Source organism: Pelobates fuscus, chromosome 11, assembly GCF_036172605.1.
Source record: "Pelobates fuscus isolate aPelFus1 chromosome 11, aPelFus1.pri, whole genome shotgun sequence".
NCBI classification, from domain to species: Eukaryota; Metazoa; Chordata; class Amphibia; order Anura; family Pelobatidae; genus Pelobates; species Pelobates fuscus.
In genome coordinates, this window is record NC_086327.1 from 70,520,890 (window position 1) to 70,548,838 (window position 27,949).

Sequence of the window (27,949 nt, forward strand, 5' to 3'; positions counted from 1 at the left end):
TTAAAAACTGGGGGGCGTGGCTGACTGCCGAGCTTAATGGTCGCTTGAACCTGAGCTCTGGCTCCCAAGGCCGATAATATATCGAATACCAGACATTTAGGACCAACAAATTGATACGATTAAGGATGGCACAAACCAAATCAAAGAAGAATTCTGCAAAAAATGAAAAAATCTTTTTTTTTTCGGCGGCAAACAGCAAATAGAGCCCGCGGACCAACTGAGGCCTTCGCAAGATGGCGACGCCAGCTCAACGCCTCGAGACATGCTATCAGACACAGGAGTGCCTACAGCGCCTGAGCACTTAACTAAAAGCTACCTGCAAGAGGCGCTTGAAAACCTGTCCCAGAAACTAATCATGTCTTGGCAGCATTCAATGGATTCGCTCCAAAGAGACGTCCAAGAGGTCAGTAAACGGACGACGCATGTCGAGTCCAAAATGGACGACTTTACTGTAGCACACAATGACTTGGCGAGTCATGTTGAACATTTGGAGCAACGGCTTACCACGACTGAGACGAAACTGGCAGACCTTGAAGACCGGTCGAGAAGGAACAACCTGCGGCTGCGGGGAGTTCCGGAATCAGTCGGACCAGAGGATCTGCAGGCATTTATCAGAGGCCTTATTAAGGCATAAGCGCCTGATATACCGGGAGAGATGTTACTCCTAGACCGCGCACACAGAATCCCAAAACCCAGATACTTGCCGGACGAAGTGCCAAGGGATGTACTCGCACGAGTACACTACTACCACATTAAAGAGCTAATATTACGCACATGCAGAAATCGGGCTACTCCACATCCAGATTACCCGTCGGTGAAGTTATTTGCGGATCTGTCCGCTTCAACGTTGAAAAAACGAAGAGAGCTCTCCCATATCGCCGACAGTCTAAGATCTAGCGGCATGAGATTTCGATGGGGATTTCCAACCAAAATGATTATCTCCCGAGAGGGTAAGCTGCACACTGTATCCTCGCCTGAAGAAGGTGCACGGCCAGAGGCGGCTCTCTAATTAGGCGATTTAGGCGGCCGCCTAAGGCCTCGCGCTGATGGGGGCCTCGCGGCCGCCTAAATCGCCTTAGGGCAGTGTGACAGATCGGGTCCTCGGTCATAGACCGAGGACCCGACACAGGAGGGGGCCCGGCGGCTTGCCCTTAATGCCGCCGGGTGCGAGGCACCTCCTGTGCCTGCCCGGAAGAGAGACAGCCTGTCTGCAGCTCCGCCGAGTGCAGAGCTGCAGACTGAGTGGGTCTCGCGATCTCCGCCAATCAGAGCGTTGCCGCGGGTTACCACGGCAACGCTCTGACTGACTGAGATCGCGAGACTAAACTTACCATGTGGTCTGCAGCTCTGCACCCGGCGGAGCTGCAGACCGTAAAGGGAGCCCACTGGACCACCAGGGATAAAGCCTTTACCGCCCACTGGACCACCAGGGAAACAGTTCATCAAAAGGTATTTTTGCTTCATCTCCCTACCCTGCCTTCCTACCACCCTCTGCCCCAGCCACCCCACTGCCCCAGCCACCCCACTGCCCCAGCCACCCCACCACCTTATTACCCCAGCCACCCTACTGCTCCAGCCACCCCACCACCCTCTGCCCCAGCCACCCTACTGCCCCAGCCACCCCACCACCCTCCTGCCTCAGCCACCCCACCACCCTCTGCCCCAGCCACCCTACTACCCCAGCCACCCCACCACCCTAAAGTCCCAGCCACCCCACCACCCTACAGCCCCAGCCACCCCACCACCCTACAGCCCCAGCCACCCCACCACCCTCTGCCCCAGCCACCCTACTACCCCAGCCACCCTACTGCCCCAGCCACCCTACTGCCTCAGCCACCCCACCACCCTCCTGCCTCAGCCACCCCACCACCCGCCTGCCTCAGCCACCCCACCACCCTTTGCCCCAGCCACCCTACTGCCCCAGCCACCCCACCACCCTCCTGCCCCAGCCACCCCACCATCCTACTACCCCAGCCACCCACCATACTGCCCCAGCCACTGTACAACCCCTGACCCAGCCACCCCACCACCCTCTGCCCCAGCCACCCTACTGCCCCAGCCACCCCACCACCCTACTGCCCCAGGACTCCACCACCCTACTGCCCCAGCCACCCCACCACCCTCTGCCACAGCCACCCTACCGCCCCAGCCACCCCACCACTCTCCTGCCTCAGCCACCCCACCACTCTCCTGCCTCAGCCACCCCACCACCCTCCTGTCCCAGTCACCCCACCACCCTTTGCCCCAGCCACCCCACCACCCTCCTGCCTCAGCCACCCCACCACCCTTTGCCCCAGCCACCCCACCACCCTCCTGCCTCAGCCACCCCACCACCCTTCTGCCCCAGCCACCCCACCACCCTTCTGCCCCAGCCACCCCACCACCCTACTGCCCCAGCCACCCCACCACCCTCTGCCCCAGCCACCCTACTGCCCCAGCCACCCCACCACCCCCTGCCCCAACCACCCTACTGCCACAACCACCCTACTGCCACAGCCACCCTACTGCCCCAGCCACCCCACCACCCTCTGACACAGCTACCCTCTGCTCCAGCCACCCTACCACCCCTGCCCCAGCCACCCTCTGCCATCCTACCATCCTATGCCCCTTACCACCCCCTGGCCTGTCACAGCCACCCTACCACCTTCTGCTCCCTACCACCCCGTACCCTGTCACTGCCCTCCTGCCACCCCCTGTCACAGCCACCCTACCACCCCATACCCTGTCACAGCCACCCTACCACCCCACTACCCTGTCACTATCACCATTCCCAAACACTTTCAGTCCCCACACACTGTCGCCTCTACACCCAGCCCAAACTCACATAACCCCTCCTAATCCTATCACTCTCACCCACTGCAACCATACCAAAATCCTTGCTTTTGCCACACCTACCCTATCGCATTAACCCCCCATCAACCCTGTCAGACTCACCTTCTCTTGCACTGTCACACTTACTTACCTCCCAACCCTGTCACTCATCCTCTATCAGTCTGACCCACTCACCCCCTTCACCCTGCCACACTCACCTTATTACATAAACCCTTACAATCTTGTACTCCAACTGTGCAACACTCACCCCAAACCCTGTTACACATAGGTAGACAATGCCAGATACACTCATATATACATACACCGGCACTTATGTATACACGACTGCAAGGCTTTGTAACCATACCCTTCAGTCATGTATAAACGATTGGCATAATTGCTAATTAAATTAGTTTATTGCAAATTAAGTTAGTTTGCATATTATGCCATAACTACAGTCACAAAGAGAGATCATAATGCAGCGGCACAGGGAGCCGCAACACAGCAAGCCTCTGAACGATGAATACAGAGACTAGCTCTCTGTATTCAGCGCTGCAAGCTTGTCCTTAAATAAAACAACAGCACCTTATACACACAATGCAACCCCTATTTTTAACTTTAGGTGTTAGTGGGGGCCTCATGTTTGAGTTTCGCCTAAGGCCTCACAAAGTCTAGAGCCGCCACTGTGCACGGCTATTACAATCCTGGGGCATAGCAAGTAAAGCAGTGGGAAAAGCGGCGACATCTCCCCGTCGAATCCCGACGGAATGGAACATGAAATCTCCGAAAAGGAATAACCCTGATCATTGATAACTGAAGATGGTGACCGGACAAGCAAAATGCTACACACCTCACAGGCATTTGATGTGCCTTGAACCTCTGGAGAGGCCTTTGGAAACATATGGCATATGTTATCTGAACTGGATGATATCCGCAGTTAAAATTACTTCCATGCACAGGACACAGAAAACATGGATGAAAATGCTATTTAAGAAGCATGAGCAACGTCAGATGGCAGCTATGGCACTTTCACATCTCTTCCCTAAGCTTACTACAAAACCGAAGATACCGTAGAGACCAACGGAAAAGAAATGTGGACATTGGGACACTTTATTCTATAAGACAATGCCTGGTTGAAAGCTCAGGTATCGTATATGGTGCCCATAGACATATGAGTTAAGCCCAAGTACTTTCGTTATATCTAGTGCTCAGTTCTATAGGAGGGAGGGTGGTGTGAGCTGTTGTATTGGTGCTACCCCTGTGCTGGGCATAACATGCAGGACAGAAGTCCCTATCTTCTGAAATGAGCACAGCAACTTAATGCGGGGCACCTGAAGACTGATATTTAACGGCCCAACACATAGAACAAAAAACAACAAAAAAAAAGAAAAACACAAAAAAAAAAAGGGGGGATTTCATATACTCATTCACACACTCTTTATAATCTACTAGCACTTAATTTAATAGATTGAATGTTTTCATCTAGATATGTAGCACCTGATTGGCACATATATAGACTATAATGGATAGACATGACTGCTATGCATGATCCCCGAGTTTTGTTGTTAATAATGGGAAAGTATTGTTATATATTGTTAAATGATGTCGTATAACTGCAATGCATCGCCTAATTGATAGAGGCTTCATCTCTAGTGGCCACATTGTGGAACTAGCGGGTCACCACTCATAAGACCAGGTCCTAAAAGACATAACTACAAAGTTAAGGCCGTTAGCCACCCAAACAGATATCTAGATATCTACCCCCCATGGCTCCGCAGTTAGGCGCCATAACCCCGCATGGGGTGCGTTGTAAAAATCCCAGTTATACCCTCCCCGGTTACCTGATATTCTCCTACCCCCTCCACAATCCCGGTAAAAGAGATACCGCAAGAACTTATAAACTTCGAGATACATGTCTGCGAACAAAGTATATGACACCCCAGTGGGATAAAACGATACAAATTGGCCCACCTAAAAGAAGCAAACTACAGGGCCTTAGGCACGTTCTGCTGCCCATAAGCAATACTTTACTATTTACAAATGAGTGTGACACTACAATCCCATAATGTAAGGGGTCTCAACACCCCGCATAAACGAAGGATACTTTTAGACGCAATGAAGCAAAATCACACAGACATTATGTGTATACAAGAGACACATTTTAAACATGACAAAATCAGTAATTTCGGCACCAGAGATTTCCCAACTCAATTCCACGCAACCCACTCTTCCAAATCCAGGGGAGTGTCCTTTTTCTTTCACAAATCTCTCACGTTCGAATTGTTGCAACTTAAAAAAGATGCACAGGGGCGCTATCTCATAATATATTGTACTATTAACAATATTAAATACACGTTGGTGGGTATATATAGTCCGAATGTAAATCAGAGGAACTTTCTACTTAAAGTCCTCAATAAAATTCCACCCATGCAAAAACACTCTAGAATAGATATGATTCTTGTCACGGCCGACCTTCTAACGAGGGTAAAAAATAGTGAGATTGGGGACATCATATGGTCCGACCATGCCCCGGTAATAATAACGTTACAGGCAAATTTCGATCATAAGGGGAAACCCCCGTGGAGACTGAATGACACCTTAACAATGCACGAGGACTTCTGTAACCAAATAAGCCACGACCTTAGTGAATACTTCTACATCAACAAAATGCCGGAACTGACACCCACAACTATTTGGCAAGCCCATAAGGCTGTAGTCCGAGGGATGTTTATCAGTAGGGCGGCCTATTTAAAGAAAACTAAAGAACAAAAATACCATGATTTGTTAAAAAAACTGAGAGAGCTACAAATAGCTCATTGTTCCACCCCTTCGGCGGCATTAGCGACAGACATAATCTCACTCACGAAACAAATAAATGAGATATTACTACACGAAACGGCACATATGCTTCAGAATCTGAAAATACGCACTTACAAACAGGGTAATAGAGCAGGTAAGGCTTTGGCGTCGCTTCTAAGACAGAAACAAGCCCAATCGAAAATCCCCTATTTACACAACCAAACAGGAGGAAAAGTGCATGACCCAAGAGGCATATTGGTAGAAATGGCTAAATTTTATGAAAAGCTATATAATATAAAACAGGACCCTAAAACAAACCAACCAACCACGCAGGGCATCAGAAGCTTCCTGTCTAACATCTCTCTGCCTAAACTAACAGAGGAACACAATAAAAGACTTAGCGATCCTGTCACCTTGATGGAAATCCTACAAGTCATAAAAGCGCTTCCACCGGGTAAATCACCGGGACCAGACGGACTCACAAACTCTTATTACAAAAGGTTTAGCCATGTTCTAGGACCACACTTGGTAGAGACATTCAACCATATCATATCCACAGGTACTATGCCACGGGACATGCTGATGGCACATATTGTTACATTGCCTAAGCCTGATAAACCACCAAACAAACCCCAAAATTTACGACCCATATCCCTCCTGAATACAGACACTAAAATATTAGCCAAACTATATGCCACAAGGATAGCAGATATGATGCCCACCATTATCAATCATGACTAAGTGGGGTTTGTGAAGGGCAGACAGGGAGCTGAAGGCACAAGGAAACTTTATAATCTATTATATGCCAAATACCAACAAGGGGAACCCAGTGTGTTCCTGTCATTAGACGCCGAAAAAGCGTTTGACAGGTTGCACTGGGGCTTCCTAAGAGCAACGCTACAGAAATGTAATTTCCCACAAAAATTCCTGAACTTAATAGCAGCACTATATTCCGAACCCTCGGCTAGAGTCACGAACGGAGGCTTTGCATCAGAACCCTTTTATATAACCAACGGAACCCGTCAGGGCTGCCCGTTATCACCACTCCTTTATATCCTAGCTTTGGAGCCATTGCTGCAAGCCATTAGAGATAACGCAAAAATCACTGGCATAGAAAGAGGAGGAAGGGAATATAAAATTACAGCATATGCTGATGATGCCATGCTCTCACTAACTAACCCACAAACCTCCATACCAGCCTTCAATACCTTACTGCAGACATACAGTGCTTGTTCTTATTACAAGCTAAATGAAATTAAGACGCAAGCAATGTGCATATGTACACCGCCTGCAGTAACTAAAATACTACAACGAACCACTGCCTTTGAGTGGAGACAAGACCACCTTATATTCCTGGGCATAAAATTCACGACCCATGTACACAAACTGATTAAAGCCAACTTTGTTCCACTCCTCCATAACATTAAAACTCAACTCCGGGGTTGGGAAAATAAATATATTTCATGGACTGGGAGAGTAGATGCCACCAAAATGATGGTCCTCCCCAAGCTCCAATATCTATTCCGCACTCTGCCCATACACCTCCCTACAGCATATATCAAAGATGCACAAAAGACAATTAACACCTTTGTGTGGGCTAAAAAATGTCCCAGGGTCGCTGCGAAAACGCTCTATTTATCACAAACAGAAGGGGGCATGGGTCTCCCAAACTTAAATCTGTACTACAAAGCGGCGATCATCAGTACGCTGGTGGCGGCCATTCGTGCCCATGCCACACCCCCGGCGTGGGTGCACTTAGAAGCGTCATACACGGAAGGCTGTGAAATTACCACATTGGCAGGTATCAGCAAAAAACACCGGAAAACATATACCACTATTCTCCCCACAACATCTTTAACCCTAAAAGAATGGGATAAATACAAAAAATCTCTTAACTTAGAGACAGAAGTGCTTCCAGCAATGCCTTTAAATTCTTTTGAAATATTAATTCCACTAATAAACATCAAAAAATGGGCAGAAATTCTGCTGACACACTTACACCAACTTAGAGATAAAGACAAGTATCTAACATTCACATCATTAAAGGGAAAATATGACTTACCACTCACGGCGGAGTTCGCGCACAGACAGATAATATCGTGGCTCAAGAAACATAATGACGCACAACTCCCGGCACACACTAAAAGAAAACTGATAGCATTAGGACACCTATGAACTAACACAAAAACCACGCCTGGAATTCTATCCATGATATACCACAGCTATTTACCCGCAACACGAATAAGGGACTTGACCTTTATCAAAAGATGGGAACAGGACATAGGGAAACAATTACCTCAAGAAAACTGGAGGAAAAGTTTTGTAGCGCATAGGCGTCTAACTCTGTCCACATCTCAGATAGAGATGTCAAAAAAAATACTGTATAGATGACACATAGTGCCCACCAGGTTGAGGCATATGGACCCGAAACAGACAGGAGCGTGCTGGCGGTGTGGACATGACGTAGGAGACGTCATGCACATATGGTGGACATGCCCCGACATTGTAAAGCTATGGAGGAATATTCAGTCCCTAATACAAAAAATAGGGAATATGGACGTGGAACTCAAGCCAGAGATATACCTTCTGCACCACATACCGCAGGACCTCTCAAAATCCCAAAGATACCTTTTCTTCCACGTCACTATGGCAGTCATAACAGCTATAGCTAGGGCATGGCTACAAAAAGAGCCTCCACTGATAGACACAATCCTCTCACATATAGATACTATTAGACTTTACGAAAGTACGGTCCGGGAACATAGGATACCACGGAATTTCTGGATAGAGGCATGGGAACTGTGGGATACGTACAGACATCCAGAGAATAGAACAAGATGAACAAAGGCATAGGCTAAAGAATAAGGTCACAAGCCAGGTAGCAATTACCGGGAACATAGGTTCCAACCCCTTCCCCACCCCCTTCCCCTACCTATCTAACACCCAGGAATTCCCTCCCCAGTTTAGTTACACAAGAAAGAAAAATGGGTACAGACGGATTGATCACCATAAACAGGATGATACAGGTGCAACGTCAATACATTAGATAAAGGTTTATTATAAATACCACAGGTTCATTATGAATACCACAGGCCATAGCAGCAACGGAACAATAGGACCAATAGCACAGAGTTACTAAGGATACAGAGGCTATACATAGCATTTGATTCTAGATAATAGAAGACGAAAATCTGTAATACACGACAAGGAAGATGCAAGGAGGGTATTGTATTCCATTTATTATGCATAGATAGATAAATATGTAAACTAAGGTAAACTCTGAAATATGTCAAAAGAATTGTATTGGCAAGGAACGTTGTATCAAAAGTCTAGAAGATGTAAACGGAAAAATTGTAAACTGTATAAAATGTATATCAAATGTCTGTACTTCATAAAATATAATAAAAAAAAAAAAAAAAATATTAAAAACTAGCGAGTGGGCAGCCGTTCGGGTTCGTACCGAACATTAAGTTGTTTGGACCCCGGACCCGAACACGGACATATCACTGTATGTTTGGGTTGGAGTTCGGTGTTCGGCGATTTAATGATGCGTTTTGAAAGGCCGCAGGGCAGCCAATCAACAAGCGTTTGACTCGTGTGCCCTTAGAAGCCATCAAAGCCATGCCTACTGTGATTTGCCAGTGCAGCATGTGACCCAGCTAGTAGGGGCATGTCTATTAAAGAGTTAAAAGAAAATTCCCCTCCTGAGCCCCCACCCGCGACGCGCGAGTGGGGGCTTTTAAACTAAAGGGGGGACCTATATAGCAATAAGGGGGGGGACCTAATGTCCTCCCCCCACACCCCTGTGCGGCTGATGGGGGCCCTAAATAACAATAAGGGTCCCCCCCGCTTATTGTTATTTAGGGCACCCACCCGCTGCACAGGGGTGGGGGCCGGGGGGGGGACATTAGGTCCTCCCCCTTATTGTTATTTAGGGCCCCCACCCGCCGCGCAGGGGTGCGGGCTGGGGGGGAGGACATTAGGTCCCCCCCCCTTATTGTTATTTAGGGCCCCCACCCGCCGCGCAGGGGTGGGGGCCGGGGGGAGGACAGTAGGTCGTCCCCCACAAATTCTTAGTTATGGCCCCCACCCACCGCTCAGGGGTGAGGGCTGGGGGGGAGAATAGTAGTTACCCCCTTATTGTTATTTAGGGCCCCCACCTGCTGCTCAGGGGTGGGGACCGGGGGTAAGGACAGTAGGTCCCCCCCTCCACATTCTTATAAAGGGCCCCCACCCGTTGCACAGAGGTGGGGGCAATAGGTTTTTTTTTTTGTTTTTTGTTTGTACAGTGAGCTGCTCACAGTTACTAGACACGCCCCTACTTGCGGTATAGCTAGTAGGGGCTGAATTTACTAATACTAATACTAAGTAATCTTTACTTAGTATTAGTAAATGTGGCTGAAAGACCAATTTAGGTCTTTCAGCCTTTTGGTAGATAGCTCCCTAATAACGTGTGAATTAGGGAGTTATCTACTAAGCGGCTGCTTATTTTATGTTATTTTAAGTGATTTCCCTATCCACATTTGTTTGCAGGGCACTTGTCCTACTCTTACCCCCATTCCAGATGTTTTGGACTACACCTCCCATGATGCTTTGCCAGCATTATGGGTGTAAGACCATTATGGGGGTTGTAGTCCACAACATCTGGAGTGCCGAAGGTTGCCTGTCCCTGCTGTAGCCTCTATCACACTATCGAATATCTACATGATCCCTACTCTTGGATATTTGTGCAGTTTTCTCTATGAAATATATGCGGGTTAAAATCCTCACTGTGATATATATAAAAAAAATTGTTTTGCGTAAACCAAAGGAATAGGTGGTATATTCCCCAGCAAGGAAGATTATACCAAGTACCTATGTCAGGATAATAGAAAAGTACAGGGGTAGTAATATATGTATAAGCTTTATTTGAAAAGCAATAGTGAAAATAAAATAGTATAGTTTACAGATAGAGAGGACCTTCACTGCCAGAGCACAACATTTTGAAAATAGCGGACACATTACATCATAGGTCATGTGACTATTTGTTAATAAACAAGAAACGAGAAAACATATATTGGGCAGACCTGAATAATATATAAAAAGTTGCAAATGAGGCCTCTAGACATAATGTTATTTTAAGTGATTTCCCTATCCACATTTGTTTGCAGGGCACTTGTCCTACTCTTACCCCATTGTACTTCCTTTTGCAGCCCTCTAGCCCTTTCCAGGAGTTTTTTAGAGCAATTTTTGTGCCCAAAAGTTTGGGTACCCATTGACTTCATTGGGGTTCGGGTTCGGGGTCAAGTTCGAGCCCAAACCCGGACTTTTTTCAAAGTTTGCCCGAACCCGCCGGACCCAAACATCCAGGTGTCCGCTCAACTCTACTGTTTATGCAATCCTGTGCACTATCTAACATGAACAGTTTCTGACATACTATTGTAGCAGGAATGCAAGGCTAAGAAGCACATAAGAGACTGGACACAGTTTGACAGGAAGCATACAATTATTTATTTGCAGCTGCAAAGTCTCAGTGTCAGACTAATGTCCACAATACAATGAGCCTTGAGTCATCAGTGAACAAAGCTTATATATCATAAATTATGTAATTCATACGTACAGAGGAAATATGAGTTACACCCAAACTGCAGCAAATATTACCCAGTTAGCAAGCTATTACTTATTACTACATGTATTAGCTAATTGAAAGCATTCCTGGCATTCCACACATGGCCCTGGTTCTGAGTGTTTATACAGAAATTTAACCACATAGGTTCCAGATGTTTTTGAGGCATCCTGTAGCCCAGGCATAGGCAACCTTCAGCATTCCAGATGTTTTGGACTACACCTCCCATGATGCTTTGCCAGCATTATGGGTGTAAGACCATTATGGGGGTTGTAGTCCACAACATCTGGAGTGCCGAAGGTTGCCTATCCCTGCTGTAACCTCAGGATAATAGAAAAGTACAGGGGTAGTAATATATGTATAAGCTTTATTTGAAAAGCAATAGTGAAAATAAAATAGTATAGTTTACAGATAGAGAGGACCTTCACTGCCAGAGTACAACATTTTGAAAATAGCGGACACATTACATCATAGAATGGTAGTTTGGGTGAATTAGGCGCTCGCTATATATAGTAGAGTGATGTGGCAGCAGTAACCAGTACAAGGAACCCCAACCTTGTGATGGATAAATGTGAAAAAAAAGGGAAGGAAACCGCGCCTTAAACGAAAAGATATATACAAATATATATATATATATATACGTACACAGAGGTTGTAGTTTATAGTCTTCTTTACACAGTAGACCTCAAAAAAAGCATAAAACATAAAAGACAATGATAGTGTAGTATATTTAAATATGGTGGGTGGATAAATAGTTGTAGATATTCCACACTCACATGGCCCAGAGCTAACTCAGAGCTCAGCTGTTATCTCGCCTGGACGGAACAATCCCCGTCTAAGGATATATGGGGTCCTCACACTCTCATATGGGCGGTATATGTAAAATAAAAGAACTCCAAATAGTACAGTATGTATTGTTAAAATATGTGAATAAGTAGTAAAAATATCGTACTCACATTTGCTAGAGCAGAACTTGCTCTAGTCTTAATGGCATAGGTGGTATAGTCCCCACCAAGGAACAAGCAGGTAACCAGGAGTGAAAAAAATAAAAAATCCGAAATATAGTAAGTAAGGATAATTTATTTAACAATAGTTAAAAGAGAGCTTTAAAAATATAAATATATAGTCTCTAAAATCCACTTGACGCGTTTCACCTGTAGCAGGCTTCCTCAGAAGTGTGGAGAATGTCCTGGTTCCAAACGTTTAAATAAGAGTCCTGATGATAGTAAATACTTCCTGGTGTGAGTGATTGATACTTCCTGTAGCCACCAGTGAACCGCACGCGTCACACCGGAAGTGACGCGGCAGATTAAGTCCATGATAATAATAACACATCATATATAAAATGCAAAAAAAGAAATACAAGAATGTCATTAAGTGTTAATAAATTCATAGGAAAAAACAATATAAATACAATCTTGGCGGTATCTACAATATGAAGAAAATATCGTATAGACCCTTCCGGTTTCGCTGACGTCGCCCCGGAAATGACGCGACGTAAAGGGCTGCAGCTCTATCTTGCGTTCCACCCGTGGAACGCAGGCGAAACCGGAACTGCTTGGCAATTGGCTCTTCCAATATCGAGAGCTGTAAATATATTATGCGTTCCACAGTGGAGCGCAAACACAAACCGGAACTACTCCGGTATTCATTAAAGCTAAAAGGAAACATAATAGAATCCTAAGAAAGATATTAAATTGCAGATTATATATAAAGAGAGAGGAAAATATGTTTATATGTATATGAAAAGAGCCAAAATAAAATAAAACATATGCGTATGATCATATATGACCATATGTGTCTTTATTATATTTTTTTAATATATCTTAATGTTTTGTTATTTTATCTTGTTCATTGGGATAATTTACATGTTTGTTTTTACATATGTGCACCCTTGATCAGTCACTTATATATTTCATTTTTATTCTATTTTTCAACATCATTAGAGTTGCCTTTGTATTTTTATTTATTCAGACCAGCTTGGCCCCCCTCTTTTTGATTATCCATGTACTGACTGCATATTAGATCATACGCATATGTTTTATTTTATTTATTTATTTTATTACATCATAGGTCATGTGACTATTTGTTAATAAACAAGAAACGAGAAAAAAAAATATTGGGCAGACCTGAATAATATATAAAAAGTTGCAAATGAGGCCTCTAGACATAATAAAACAAGGGGATGTAAAATAAGAGTCGAGCCAGGGCCTAAAATATAACCAAAATACTCCTATGACATAAGGTGGCTCAAGTGGGGGGATGGGTTTTTTTTTTTTTTTAAAAAAAGCAATAGTTGAAAACTTACTTACAATATTGTGAGCAGACAAACTGCTCTATGTATCAGGCGTAGGTGGCATAGGCGTATAATCCCCACCTTAGATTCTTTAGGGGATGTCCACCAATGTCACCAGTGGTAGGAACAGGATGCCAGGTAGAAACCAAACTAAAAAGGTAAAATTACTAAAAACTATGTGGCCAAAAAACTCAAAATAGAGTTAGCCAAATAAGACTTTATAGATAACAAATATTATAAAATCCATAACTTGTTTCACCATTTGAGGCTTTATCGAGTGGACAGAAACACATATCTGGTACTCAAACACATTTATATTACAAATGTACAGATTTTGAATTTTGGCTGAAAAATTATATCTTAATCATGTGATTGCATCGTGTTGACGTGGCTATGAGTAACTATGCATAAGTTAGACAATTGCATAATCAAATTATATAGCTAAAATAAAACTGATACTTTAAAAAAAATATTTGTAAAATGTAATAAAAGCTTATTTAGAATGAAATTGTGGAAGTAGGAAGGCACTCATATGGCACCGTATCAGTGCAGCGTCACCTGATGCTGCATAGCATTGTGGGAAAGTAGTAGTGCAGGAATGGATGCGGAGCGCGAGAGGCAGGTGCGCTCATTAGGCATTAATGTGAGGGATAAGGGCTTAGCCCAGTGGAGTAATGATCTATTTTCTCCTCGTTTGGTGGAGAAAAGCTAACTTAAACCGGGAGGTTGGATTAAGAACACACCCTCTATTTCGAGGAGTGTAATATGTCATCGCAGGTCATTTGTCCTCATGCAGCGGCCATGTTGGAAGGGGAAAAACTGCCTTAAAATGAGTAAAAGGGCTGGCCAGGTGGCTATAACAACTTAGGTCAGCTATACTGGGAGGGGAAGCCAAAAATATTAGAAAAAGCTGGTAATATGAAAACATATTAAAAATATTTTAAGCTAAAACCATGTTTTGTAAAATTAGAATATAAAGATATAAACTAAATACATGATTTACAATAATAATTTCTAAACATAATAATAGAATAGATTAGCAGCATCTATATGACAAAAACAGCAGGTTGTAATCTATCAGATAAATGTATTTTAAGCAGAAAATAACACAATGACAAAAATAATAAAAACCAAGAGAATAAATAGAATATGTGGGTGCATCAGAACAGATGTTAAATCAAAATAAGAAAAATTGAAAGGCTAATGTATTGTAAGTAAAAAATAAAATAAAACAATATATGCAAAATACAGAGGAGAAGATGGACAAAATTCTTAAAAATAAATGTATGTGCATGTAGTTATTAGTAAAACAATGTTATAAAAAAAAATTTAAACAAGGCAAATCTATGTTTAGTCCATGAGAAGTGGTGGTAGTTAGTTTAAAACCCATTTCATTTCTTATCTACCCGGTGTTTTTTTTTTTTTTTACTTATATCTTTATTGGGTTTTTTTTCCATTATAAAAACATAAACTACAAAACACAGACATAACATATATACATACATGAATTGTGCCATGGAATTTATATATTGATTACTAAATTCAATTACTTGTCTGTGCCCTCTTAGTTATAGAGCACAAACCAAATAGATTATTCCTATTGCATACATCTAAAACATGTAAACACAAATACAGATACACATAACATTTCCTTTTTCCTCACACAGCCATGATTTTATCTCCATTCTATCCAGTAAATGTTGCTATTATCATTATTGTTCGGGGCTCTCTACTCTTTCTACCCCTTGTCCAGCTGTACCTCAATAAATGATAGCCATCTTGTCAATCCCTTTAATTTCTCACTGCCAGAATTCGCAATAATGCCTTCTTTCATCTTCAGTTGATATGTTTTTTGATTTTTAATCTAGGGCCAACTAGGAATTTCCTGATTTTTTTCAATTCCTTGCAAGTTAAATTTTAGCTGCGATCAGGATATTTGTAATTAAATATCCAGATATTTTATTCATTTTGGCCATGTAAGATGTAGAATAAATGATTCTAACTCAAAATGGAACTGTGGGAGCTCTAAATTCCAAAGAAGATTTTTTTTATCATTTACCAAAATGTTTTAGCTTTAACGCCACCATGTATGGGAAAAGGAACCTTCTAAGTGTTCACATCTCCAACAGATGTAACTAATATTGGGATAAATTTTGTTCAATTTTGTAGGCATCATATACCATCTATGGAAGATTTTATAATTAAGAGATTTAGGCAATGTATGTTTTTTTTCAGGTCTATCATTATTTTGTACCAGTCATAATGTCAAAGGTTCTACCTATATCTTTCTCCCAGCTTTGGAAAGCATTTAACTTCACATCTATTTCCTTAATCGTTTCTATTCCTATGTCCAGGATTTTTGTAATATTATAATCCTCATCTAGGACTTTCTGAACTTCTTCTTTTTTCCTTTTTCAAAGGGTTCCCTTTGAAATTTTGGATAAAGAAGTTTTTAACTCTTAAATACACAAACATGTCTTTTTGACCCAAATTATATTCTTGAACAAGAGAATAAAAAGGTTTAAATTATCCGTTATTATATCCGTTATTAAAGGGACACTCCAGGCACCCAGACCACTTCTGCCCATTGGAGTGGTTTGGGTGCCAACTCCCACTACTCTTAACCCTGCAAGTGTAATTATTGCAGTTTTTTATAAACTGCAATAATTACCTTGCAGGGTTAACTCCACCTCTAGTGGTTGTCTAATAGACAGCCACTAGAGGGAACTTCCTGCTCTATAGCTCTGTGTGAGGACCTCCAGCGTCGCTCAAATCCCCATAGGAAAGCATTGACATTCGTTTTCAATGCTTTCCTATGGGGAGACCTAATGCACATGCACGGCATTGCCGCACATGAGCATTAGGTCTCCTCGGCCGGTGGGCGGGATCAGTCTCGCCAACCGGCCGACGGAGTAAGAAGGAGGAGCGGCGCGGAGGCGGAGACAGCAACGAGGGACATCGCCGCTGCCTCAGGTAAGTGACTGAAGGGGTTTTCCCCCCTTCAGTAACTGGGGATTGGGGGGTGGGAGGGAGAGGGAACCTGGAGATTCCCTTTAAGTAGAATGTCAACTGTAGTTATCCCATTTTCAATCCATTCTTTAAGATTAATATCCTGTATGTTATATTCTAAAACATTTAACAGAGTTGATTTTATTCTTAATGGACTGAGATCATTCTTATTTAGGAATTTCTTTAAAAATTTTATTAGATTTTCTACAATTAAATTTGACCATCTTTTATTCCTACTATCTATCCACGAAATACAATTTAAATCAACATTGTCAAATGCTTCCGTTTTGTACCATGCTTTGGAAAAAAACTTTTGATCACACCATTTCTTTATGTGCAGAATCATAGATGATTCGTGATATCTATTAACCAAAGGTAAATTGATGCTACCTTTTACTACATTCCTTCAAAGGATGGATGTTGCAATTCTAGATCTTTTAGAAAACCAGATATAATGATTAAAAACCCTTTGTTATTCTTTCAGCCACTTTTGGAAAAAAAATAACGGTACCATCCTAAATAAGTAAGTCCATTTAGGGAGAATATATGATCTTATTACATTTATTCTACCCCACCATGATAATTCTTCATGCGTCCATTTATTAAGATTTTCTTTAGTTTGAGCTAATATATCTTGAAAATTGAATTCTAATATTTTTATGGGGTTTTCCAATATTTTAATCCCGAGATAGTCTATTGGGCCAGTGGTCCATTTAAATGTATATTTGGATCTTAATAAGTTTTCTTTTTTTTTGTTGATATTTAATAGCATTGCTGATGTTTTGGACATATTTAGTTTGTAGTTAGAAACTACTAAATGTTATTTCTTTTAATAGTACGACTAAAGAAGTATCTATATTATTTAATATTATAACAATATAATCTGCATAAGCATAAAGATTCATCATTATTATTGTATTATCTCTTAACCATTGCAAAAAGGCTAGAATGTATAAAATAGGAGACAAGGGACACCCTTGGCGGGTCCCATTTCTTATATTAAACCAGAGAGATTTTATTCCTGAACCGTTAAGTCTAGCCGTGGGTGTAGTATATAAGGCCATGATTTTATTTATAAAACAGTCTCCAAATCCATATGAATCAATCACTTTGTGCATAAATTGCAAACCGACCCTATCAAATGCTTTCTCTGCATCTAGAAATAGGGCCAGTTGGGTATTGAATCTCTTTTTGAAATATCCAGAGAGTCTATAAGTCTTCTCATATTTTGAGTTGAAGATACAAAACCAACCTGGTCTCTATAAACTAATAATAGTATGATATTTTTTAATCTATTGGCTAAAATAGCAGAGTAGATCTTAATGTTCACATTTATGAGTGAAATAGGACGATAATTAGCTATTTCTGTTGGGGTTTTATTATGTTTGAGAATTGGTACCACATTTGCTTGTAGCATTTCTTCTGGTAGACTTTCTAAAGATCCTAATCTATTAAACATTGTTAACAGGTGGGGGCTGATATTGTTTTTTTGTGATTTTATAAAAAAAATAAAAATAGAAAAAACATCCGGTCGTGGTGCCCTATTGTTTTTAAGCTTGTTAGTGGCCATTTTGACCCCTCAAGAGTTATGAGAGTATTTATAGAATGTATTTGTTCTCTTGTTAATTTAAGTTTGGTTGAGTCTCTAAGATATTTTTTTAAGGGATTTCTTATCTAGTTTTATTGGTATATTATAAAGGTCTTGATAAAATTCCTTAAATATCTCCCCTATTTGCTTTGAATTATAATATGTTAGGCCCTTATAGATTATTTTCAAGATTTTTTTTTTAGCTGTTCTCTGCTTACCGTAAGTTTAATTGTTAATAATTTATCGGCTTTATTACTTTTAAGGTACCAATATTGGTTCAGATCAAGGAGGGTTTTTTTTTTTAGAATTTTCTAAGAGAAAATTATTTATTTTATTTTTAACTATTTCCATTTTCTCAATTTTTTCTAAAGACATATTTTCTCGATTGCTTCTAGATAAATTATAGAGTTCAACATAAAGGTCTGGAAGAGATATGTCTTCTATTCTGTTTTTATTTGCTTTCATTTTTTTTAAATACCCTCTAACCTCTACTGACTTGTATGCGCAACATGACATTGTTGAAGAGACATCGTCGGTGTTGTTTTCCTCTAGGTAGCATTTAGTCATCCTATTACTCTTTATTTTCTTATGGTATTAATAAAGTGTTATCCAGTTTCTAATCTGGTCTAATAGGTAAAATTAACTGGTCTTTGATTTCCATTATCACTCCATTGGGATCTGTCCATGTTAATTATTTTATTTATATATTTTTAATTTGAATTTGTTGTATAAAAGGAATTCTTCCTAAAAAATAATCTATATGTGAGTATGAATAATATACCCTAGAAAAATGTGTAAAATCATTCTCGTCTGGATGTACTGTTCTCCATAGATCATATAGACTGTATTCCCTCAAAAGTAAATGAAATGTTCTAGTTTGGTTCTTAACTTCGTTAGGTACTCCCTTTCTTTCTAGATATGTCTTATCTATTTTATAATCTAGTATCAAATTGAGATCCCCGGCCATTATTTATAAACCTTGTGTGATATTCTCTATTTTTTTGCATATTTTCCTTAGGAGACTAACTGGGCCTTTATTGGGTGCATATATGTTAAATATACAAGACCTCATTTAATTTGCAGACCAGTATGACATATCTAGCATCGTAATCAATTTCTTGATAGATATTCTCGAAGTTTATATGGTCGGAATCTGTTATGTTAGAATATTGCTTTAATTAGGTATTTTCTTCAATTTCTTTGGTCCAGTGTGTCTCCTGCATGAATGCTACATCTATATGTTCCTTTTTTAGGAAGTCAACTAGCGTCTTTCTTTGATAGACTGTATTAAGGCCCCAAACGTTTAAAGTTAGCCACTTTGCCATATCATAATAGGAGTTTTCTTATAAATACAGTTTTTGATACATGGACTGTGCGAGGACAGCATATACAAAAAAAAACAAAAAACAACACATAACTTTTAAATACTTGGGTATGTTTCCTTTCCACCATACCCCAATATGTGTCATAATACAATTGGGCACTACAGATCTACAGATGAATATAATGTAGATCCATAATGAGGAGCTGCGCAATATTTATGTTCAACAAACTGCTGAGAAAAAGAAAAGAAAACAAAAAACAAAAAAAACTATACGAGGCCAAATATACGAGGCTGTACATCTAAGAATAGGGAGGAGGAGGAAGTAGAAGGGAGAAGGGAGGAGAAGAAAGAGGGGAAAAAAAGGGGATTCACTATCACCTTCTATTTCTCTCCCTCTTATTAAAACATAATGTAATATTTAATATCTATATATTTGTGTGGCATTTAAGTTAATCATTAATGTGTTTATCTAATATCTTCCCCGATTACCCCATTCCCCTCTCCGTATTTCTTTATAACTTTTAACAAGTGTACCCCTCAGCGATATCGTTAATTCTATCTTATATTATCACATTATCAGTGAATATTTACTCATTATTTATGTCTCTGTTCCTCTCCTTAATTGGTCCTTTCTTCAATAGCTTTTAGTTGTTCTTAAGCTGATGATTGTACCATAGGATTAGTTTAATTTATTTCTGATGTACTTAGGGAGATCTCGGATAGCCTTCGATGGGATATCGGGGAGAAAAAGGAGGGATCCTTTTTTTCTGCTTTTTGTTCCGCTTCTTTTGTTTGTTTTTTAATCTTTATTAGCGGCTATTTTTGTGTCTTGCGTTTTTTTACTTGTCATCTTTTTAGCTTTTCTTGTCTTTCTTTTTGTTCTTTATTCCTTCTTTGGATCTAACCTTAACTTTTTTTTTGCTTTTTTCTTTACCTCTTAACAACTGAAAACTTCTGAATATATGCTCTGAATTTATATATCTTTTCTTTTCTCCGTGTTGTTAGTAGTGATATACATATAGTGATAAATGTTTGCTAAATAGCAAGGGTGACGTTTGATTGCTTCTTGCTTTTATCTGTGAGCAAATTATTTTATTTTTTCTTTCCTTTTTTCTATCCTCCCTTCCCTCTCCCTCTTTTGTTCCTCTTCCCCTCCCCAATTCCTATTTCACTTAGATTTGGAGATAATCCCTATTATGAGGGAATCCCCCTTTTTTCCCGCCTACTTTCTCTTTTCTTTTCACTCTTTCCTCTCCTTTCCCCCTTCCCTTTCTATCTGTTTTTCTTTTTTTCTCTTTCCTTAACATTCTTTTAGAAAATGGGCCATTATGCAATCCAGTAGTACACCTTTATAGTGTTTCAAGTGCTTTGATATATACTGTCTTTGTATATAAAGTCTTTCAGACAAATTGTGCAAGTTGTGCAAGCATATATTGTAAATCCTCTGTGTTTCAGTCCTCCTTCTCAAGGGTATAGGGATAATTAACTGTTAATAGGGAGCAAGAGGTTAAATACATTTTTTTTCTCTTTTCTTCTTTTCCTTTTTATTCCCTTTTCCCTTTTTTTTGTTGTTATCTTCTCCACTTAGCGTTTGGAGTTGGGGAATTCCTTACTTCCTTATTTCTCCCCTTTTCTTTTCCCTCAGTTTAGTAGATAAACCCCTTTTATGCACAGGGCTAAATGCCTTGCCTTGCTCATTACATAGGGTTATACACAGAGGCATAACTAGAAACCATGGGGCCCCGGTGCAGAAATTGCCCTAGGCCCCTCACCCCATACATCTACTTCCTACCCCACACGTCTCCGCCCCTCCCACACACACGCAGACTAACATAAACACATGTAGACACATACATACAGATGCACACACACATAAACACAGAGACCTATACATACAGACATCTATACAGACACATGTAGAGGCACATATACACTCATATGCACACACTCAGACATATACACACATACACTCACAGACACACACACACACACACACTCAGTCACAGACACACATACACTTAATACACACACACACACACACTCACAGACACACACACACACACATACACACACACTCACTCACTCACAGACACACACACACTTAGACACACATACACTTACAGACATACACACACACACTCAGACGCACACACTCACACTCAGACATACATACACTTACAGACACACACATACACACACTGAGACACACATACACTTACAGGCACACACACTCAGATACACACACTCACAGACAAACACATACATATTCAGACACACACATAAACGTACAGACATACACATACACTTACAGACACACACACACTCAGATACACACTCAGATACAAATACACTTACAGACACACACACATACACTCAGACACACACACTCACAGACAAACACATACACACACACACACTCAGGCAAATACACTTACAGACACATACATATTCAGACACACACATACACTTACAGACACACACACATAAACTTACAGACACACACACACATATATACACACTTAGACACACACATACACTTACAGACACACACAAATGATTAATATTATATGTCAACTCAGCCTCCCTACCTGGAGAGCTGGCGTGGATCTGTCCCTGGGTTCCAGTGGGGCTTCAGTGCGGCGGGCGGCAGAGTTCCTGCCAGACGCGGTGAGGGAGATGTGTTCTCTTTGCTCTGCTCCCTCGTGGGCTGTCTACTGATGACGTCATATTCCGGCTCCTGGCATCAGCAAACGGCATGCGAGGGAGCAGAGCATAGAGGACAAACTCCCTCGTCCGTGTCTGACAGGAACCCTGCCGCCTGCCGGGGGAGTTCATTAGGTGGCAGGGGAAACACGGGGGGTGGTATCTAGATGGCCCATGGTTGCAGGGGTCGTGGCTGCGGCCAGGCCCCTTGCAGTGAGTAGGTAGGCCACTGGTTATACACTTGGTAGAGAAGGAGAAAAAAAAACAATGTCTCTGACAATAGGTTATATAGACTTATATAATATAGTAAATAGTCTATACCTGTTTTTCGGCTATTAGATGGCGAGTAATTAGGACAGTATTCCTCCCACCTTCCCAATCCGCCTGCAGTTTTTCACACTCCTTTTGCTTATTATTGATGTTAGATTGGTAATCTCTCTTCCTAGAGAATATGGCGAATAGCAATGAAACAACATCTAATTCGTATTGTATTTTTCCTCCTATAGTAAACCAGTACACCAGGACGCTGCTGCTTCCAGCGGGCTTGCAGCCTCAGAGGATTTTAGGCTTGCAGGCTTTCCAGACATGCAGATTTGCAGGTTTCCTTGCGTTCTCTCCAGGGGGTCTCTTTCCTCCCCTTGGCAATTTGCTGCTCACCACATTTCTCCCAGCATACTCTCTTAGCGTGTTCGTGCTACTACCTCATACCGGAGTGCCAAAGCTTATGTCCTTATGTCATAACTCCACCCCAATGCATCAAGGCATAGTGGCAATCTACCCAGTGTTTTAATAAAATTACCACTTCACCGTATAGTGATTTATTTATATGCATTTTTTTTTTCTATGGCCTAACATTTCATGTGCTTAGGGTCTTGAGTGTGTATAGGAAAATGATTTGATACAGAATGATTCAGAAATCCTTTAGAGATATTTCTGCAATGTTTGGCAATCCTAGTTTTTAAATTCTGGTTCTCATGCCCATGTATTGTTAGCCACATGGGCATTCAAGAATATAAATGTAATTTTTATAATTACACATTATACAATTCTCTATTTTGTACATCTTGTAGGAATGGTTACATTTAAATGCATGTTTTTCTGAGTGGATATTATTTGTATTTTAATGTGCCGCACATTGCTTGCATAAGTACAATGTGTATTCTACAGTTGTTCTGGATATAACAGAGAAGGAGGAAAGGATGGAAGAGTAAGAAGGAGAAGGTAGTGAGAGAAGAGGGAGGGGAATGCTTATTATTATATGAGTATGGGATTAGCCTTCTATATATATATATATATATATATATATATATATATATCTGATAGGGGGTACTGCAGTGAAGCATCCCAGGGCCGGAGGGGGCGAGCACCACAGTAGAGTCCGAGAGGGTGCACCCAGTCCTGAAAGTCAATAAAACCCTGTGCACACACCACAGCATCCCATTATGGCCCAAGAGATGCATCGTGAGACAGATGGTCACCAAAAGGAATTTCTCAGTCCTCTAATAAAGGGCAGCAGTTTGCTCCTTCATGGCCCTTACCTCCTTCACACTCTCAATTTATTTATGAAATGTCTGAGCACCGTGTTGCTTCGAGAGAGCTTACTGCGCTCGAGCCACAGTAAGCATGTGCCTTGTCAAAGAGCTTTTAAATTTAGCAATAAAAGCCATAGTATAGGACAACAGCATTGTCAGTGGGTCAAATGATATTGTCTCACCTGAAACTTCTGTCAAAGCTGTATGTATCTGACTCCAGAATGGCTGCATTGCCCTACAGCTCCACCAAATGTGTAGCATTGTGCACCTGTCATTACCACATTGCCAGCATCTGTCCAAAAGGTTAAGGGAAATCTTCTGTATACAGTCTTGTGTCATGCACCATTTCGTGAAAATTTTAGTTTTTTTTCTCCTTGTAATTTTGAACTGGGTGAGCACTGGTGCATCAATGTCATAATTTTAGACCACTAGTTATCTGATAAAGAAATCCCTAAATCCTCCTTCCATCTTGAGATGAAAGATGGGGGGGGGGGGAGCGGAGGAGGAGTAGTTTTTATAGAACTAAACTATTTCTATACAGTGTTTCGCTATGCCCACCAAATTCTACAAACTGAAAACTGGGTGAGGGGTCTGCAGTACATATACCCCTAGCAAAGATTGTATGCCATCTTGTAAGAATTTAAAATTGTTTGGGTCCATTCCCTTTGGGAACGCGAGGTTAGATATCAGCGGAAACACATAGCCCAAGTGTGGATTCAATCAGCAGATCTGCACGGACCGATTGCAGTGATTCTTGCTTATGAAGCCAGAGTGCTCCTGGTTAAGTACTTCCTGACTCCCCAATTTCCATCACTGGCCATATACTCGTAAACATGTTTTTATTTTTTTTTAAACATTCTTTTTTTATTGGTAGTTTTTTAAGTATTACAAGGTACAGAAAAAACATTTGTAAAAGATGTACTGCATACATATGGCGTCTGAAGGTAACAGGCTGTGGTCTGTACAGAGACTTAGAGTAAGTATACAGCGTGGACCACCAGAGTGCAACAGTTATAGTGAATGCCGGGCTGTCTTAATAAAGATCTGGTAGCGTTGGTTGCACGCATGGTCAGACCATGCGGATGCGCATTTAGAGCGTGAGTAAGTGTCTTTAGTGGTGGGATTTGTAAGTCTCAGTCTGGTTTTTATTTCGGATGCATTTAATGTAAGTAAGTGCAATAGTCATCAGTAAACGCGGGTAGATGGGTAGGGGGCAGTAACGTTGGCCATGCCAGTCATAATTCTTGCTTTGTGAGATACTTTGCAGTTGATGTCCGTCAGGGAACTATGTACAAGAAGAAGGTGTGTGGTCGGTGTGGTGTGTATGAGTGGGAAAAGATAATATTGTTGGTTGCTGAAAGAGAGTGTGTGTGTGGGTGTGAAAGAGGAAGGGAGGGTTTAAAAAGCACTGTGGTAGTAGAGCTCCCAGTGCAGTCTCCCTGACCCCGCAGGGATCGGGGAGGGCAAGAAAAAATTGTCTGTCAGGCGGTTATTTTACTGTCCGCTTGCAATCCAGGGGTCCCAGATTCTGTGGAACACCTGAGGCGTATCGTGGATTTGGGCTGTCAGTCTGTCCATTTCTAAGACCTCTGCAACTTTACATCTCACCATGGCAAGAGTTGGTTTATCAGCCCACAATTCTCCTACTGCTCTGCGTTCTGCTAATGCTATGCATGCCACTAGTTTATTTTCGTGTCTGGTGGCGGTATTAATTGGTTTTGATAAGGGTTGTACCCATGGGTCCAATGAAAAGGGCTTACCTAGTACTTGTTTTATGAGTGATTGGATGTCTATCCAGAATCCCTGTAGTTTTGAGCATGTCCACCAACAATGTAGGTAGGTGCCTTTTTCGCCACATAGTTTCCAACAGTCTGTCTATGGCATATAAAATTGTTATATGCACTGAGAGTGTGTCAAAAGGGAAGTAATTCTGTTCTAAAATTGCATTCAACGTTTTTCACATATGAGACATCAAAAGATCTGCGAACGTCTTATAATACTTCAAAGTGAGGCCAGGAGCTCTGCCTATGTAAAAACCTTTTTATTTTATTTTTTTTGTATCCAAAAAGGAATTATTGTGAGGTTTTTTTTCTTTGTAAAATTACTTGTGAGACTTTTAAAAATATTTTTCAGCACTGCATCTTCATTTAAAATTCCCCAATGTGTGTGTGTGTGTGTTTTCATTTTGAAGCTTTTATTGTTAAAAATCAAGAATAATAGGCTTTGTAATTTTAACTTTTTGTGGATTTTTATATTGTTTGAGTTCCTCTCTTTTAATTTGACCGATCTCGTTAATTAGATGGTCTTTTATCAATGTTATAGTTTCTCTTTACATTTTTCTTTTAAGGAGTGAGCAAATCAAATTGCTGTATCTGTGCAGTTTTTCTTATTTATGGACTGGCTCTTTGGGGTGCCAGTTAGCCATGGGGAATAGAGGCAGCTTGCAGGATCGAAAAGAGTTCAAATAAGTCTTTGTGTTAAAAGTGTTATTATGATATACACTTCCAGATCTAATGGCAGACATGTTTGTTTTAGTAAAGTCTGAGTTTAAAATGACATCTCTGCTATTGTTTAAAAAATAAATAAGTACAAAATTCACAAAGATCAGTTACTGAGGATTTCCACAAAAATTAAAAATAGGTTGTCGCTATATATCTTATATGAAACCAAATTTGTTTTCCACTTTGAATCTGTACTTATGGTAGAATCTTTTCAATTTGCCATAAAAATATTGTCATAGCTTGGGGTCATGCTAGTACCATGACTTATAGTTGTGTGTTTTTTTTTTGTTTAATATTTATACTGTCTAAGATAAAATTGATGTTGTGATTGAGGAATACTGTCATCTTTTTTTAGAACATTTTTGATAGTGGCACATCTTAATTCGTGGGGAATGATGAAGGCTCATGATACTTTTAAAGTGGTAATCACTTTTTAGTAAATAAGCCACATGTGTGTGAAAAGTTGTGTGTTTTTTTTAGTTTTTTTTTTTTAGAATACATTAACACTTAAAAAAAATGTTTTCCCTTTCTTGGCAGTCTGACAGCTCTTGCACCAATGATTTGGCTATCTCACCTATCCTACACCAGTCCTACACCTTCTTAGAAAAGGCATATGATTTATGGTGTTAACGTCAGTCTCTAATAAATCGAGCACTTTACTTGAAACTACTCTGGAAAGTACACCGTTGAATAAATGTTTAAAAATAACCTGTACCTAGTGTTACATATTTTCTAACTTTGGTGTCTTGTGAAGTGGGACACTGGTTGGAAGAAATAGAGTAGGAATAGAGAGGGGAAACTTGAAAAAGGGGTATCATATATATATTTGATTTATGTTTGTAATTTAAAACATGGATTCAATATTTAATTAGCGTCTATTAATATTATCATTTATAGTAACATAACAGGTATGTAATATTGTTTCCAAATTTATAAAAAAAAATATATATTTTTTCAATTTTCTTCCCATTCAGTCCAGTAAAAATATTTTAACTTATCTAATAAGGGAAATGATTGTCTGAGGACCATTTCGTTTGTTTTATTTTCAATTGTTAAATTTAGAATTTCTTTAATAGATGGTAATTTAGGAGATTTCCAATATGAGGGTAGAGAACATGTGGCAGCAATCAGAATGTGTCCTTGTGCAGAAAATAGACTTTGGGACTTTTGTAAGGCTATTCATTATTTTTATGTTTTATTTGTTTGGTAGATTAAACTACCGAACATGACCACCCTCCTGGCTCATTATGTACTAAGGGAACTGTCAATTGAGCGCTCTCTCTGGGTGGCCAATCGTATAGCCGAACGCCACGTGGGAAAACGGCGGGCATCTTGTTTGCATGAAAGGAGGCAGCGGGACTTGGTTGTCAAGTGTCTGGAACTAAAATCGGACACTCGACTTCCCGTACACCGCAAAAACATACGAACGCCTGCTTCCTTTCCATTCGGTGGTTTAGTTCCCACCAACAAGGGAAACAATCGCTCCTATGAGCAAGGGGGCTCCATTCGTGCTTTCATTCGCTTATTTGACTTTATCGAAATAGACAAACCGCACATACTGAATACATGGAACTGTTTTGGGCAGGAGCCTCGTGTGCGGTCGGTAAAATATGACTTCCATACTTTTCGAAAACCCCTGAACCGATCTGGGTGATTTATGGGGATACCATGTGTTTTAGGGTACGTTCCAAGTTTTGGGGAAAATATGTTTTTTCTGCCTGAAGATAATTGGGTTATCTTTTACCTTACCTAATTACCTAATTATCTCACAGGCAGAGAGG

At 40.8% G+C, this 27,949-nt stretch overlaps 1 protein-coding gene across 2 annotated transcripts in view; it reads left to right on the top strand.

Moving 5' to 3' along the window:
• LOC134577418 (myosin-10-like) overlaps positions 1 to 27,949 on the top strand; it is a 429,924-nt gene that overhangs the window by 122,052 nt on the left and 279,923 nt on the right. The gene's annotated exons all lie outside the window — the stretch shown is intronic.